The sequence below is a fragment of the Physeter macrocephalus genome, chromosome 17 (genome assembly GCF_002837175.3).
Source record: "Physeter macrocephalus isolate SW-GA chromosome 17, ASM283717v5, whole genome shotgun sequence".
In the NCBI taxonomy this organism is placed as follows: Eukaryota; Metazoa; Chordata; class Mammalia; order Artiodactyla; family Physeteridae; genus Physeter; species Physeter macrocephalus.
Window position 1 is genome coordinate 6,598,959 of NC_041230.1, and position 2,347 is coordinate 6,601,305.

Below are 2,347 nucleotides of genomic sequence, written 5' to 3' on the forward strand. Positions count from 1 at the left end.
GCAACGGGAGAGGCCACAACAGTGAGAGGCCTGCGTACCGCAAAAAAAAAAAAAAAAAAAAAAAAAAGCGCAATCATATGTGGAGACCTCGTACTGCTTGATATAGATAGAAGATAGCCATAAAGATAAATCCAATGAAGACAAACAAGGAGAAAGATAGACTGCATTTGAGCTGGATACTGAGTTGCTGGCTGAGGGCTCTGAGCTGGAGGCCAGAGTCTGCTCTGTTGGAGGAGAGCCTCAGGTGTCAGGGCTGTGATTGTTTCCTTACTGCCCAAAGACACTGCAGAGTTTGGGAGGCCCAAGACCACCCTTGGGTTCGATAATTCACTAAAAGGACTCACAGAACTCACTGAAAGTCATTATTCTCACAGTTATGGTTTATTACAGTGAAATACAGTGTTTTACAGTTCCCTACAGTGAAGGGAACCAGATTAGAATTAGCCAAGGAAAGCGACACATAGGGCAGAGTCCAGGAGTGTTCCAGCCATGAAGCCCCCAGTTGTCCTCTCCTAGTGGAGGTGTGGACAGTGCTAACTTCTGGCCACAATGTGTGCCAGTACACATGGAGTACTGCCAACCAGGGCAGCTCCCACAAGCTCTGGTGTCCAAAGTTTTTATTGGAGCTCAGTCACAAAGACATGACTGACCACCCACGTGGTCACCTTACTTTCCAGCCCCTCTGGGGCTGATACTTGTGACCCAAAGGCCCTACCATAAATCCCATTGTTAAAAACTATCTAGGCTGGCCCAAGTCCCCCAGGTAAAGAAAGACACTCTTTTCAGGCGGGACATTCCAGGGGCTTAGAGATTACCTTCCAGGAGCTGAGCACAAAAGCCAGCCATCTCTTTACTAAACAGAGTCTTCCTCCCTCATATCATTTGATGGATTAAAAGATATTCAAAAAGCAATTTACTCTCGTGATGCAATTCAATGTGAGTTAATATTGTTTGGGGCCTAAAACCATTTCGCATGCCACCACTGGAGCACAGCCTGAACTTGAGGAATCACCAACACACGAGCATGCCTGACAGCCTCCAGGGCAGAACTAGGGCAGTGCTGACCCACTTCATCATAACTGGGGAACTGGTGCTGGGCATCCACGCCCCCCTCATTCCATCTTCCCACGGGGTAGGGATGAAAAAGCTGATACTGTTTTTCAAAGATGCCCTGGATATGGAGTTCTGGATGCAGATTCAACTCTGCTAATGAGAGGCCCTGGTATGAAATTGGAAAGCCAGAGAGATCATCCTCTGCTCAACTGGCTGTTTTCTGCTGACAAGTAGGGTTGCCAAGGTGATGAGTTTGGGACCGCACCATTCCAGTGTCCGGTCGCTAGCTTCGTGGGCATTAAGAGGCAGTTATACACACACACACACACACACACACACACACACACACACAAAGGATATCTAAATGGCCGATAAACCCATGAAAAGATGCTCAACATCACTAGTTATGAGCAAAAAGTAAATGAAAACGAGAATGAGACACCACCACACACAGAATGGCTAAAATTAGCAAGACTAACAATACCTAATGCTGCAGAGGATGTGGAGCAAGTGGAACCTTCATACGTTGCTGTAAATTGGAGTGTAAATCAGTATAGTCACTTTAGAAAGCTATCAATTCTTTAAAAAGGTAAATGTACACTTAACATATGATCCAGCGGTTCACTTCTTAAATATCTATCCAAGAGAAAGGAAACCAGATGTCCAGAAAAGACTTGTACTACACAAGTGTTTATAGGAGCAGTATTTGTAATAGCGAAGAACAGGAAACGATCTAAATATCCATCAGCATAGGTGAGTGGATACAAACTGTGGCATACTTGTGTGATGGAATACTACTCAGCAGTAAAAAGAAGAATTACTGGTACACACGGCAACATGAATGAATCTGAAACGCATTATCCCGAGTGAAAGGAGCCAGGTACAAGAGAGCACACACTGTATAATTCCACTTATATGAAATTCTGGAATAAGCAAAACTAATTGATGGTGATAGAAGTCAGGATAATAGTTGCCTCTACTACTATTATGTTGCCTTTACTATGAGAGCAAGAGGTTGATGGAGGAGGGACGTGAGGGAACTTTCTTGAAGGATTGAAATGTTCTGTACCCTGACAGTGATGCAGACTGATTGAATGTATATATTGGTCAGAACTGGCTGAACTGTACACTTAAGATTTGTGTACTTTGGGCTTCCCTGGTGGCGCAGTGATTGAGAGTCTGCCTGCCGATGCAGGGGACACGGGCTCGTGCCCCGGTCCGGGAAGATCCCACATGCCGCGGAGCGGCTGGGCCCGTGAGCCATGGCCGCTGAGCCTGCGCGTCCGGAGCCTGT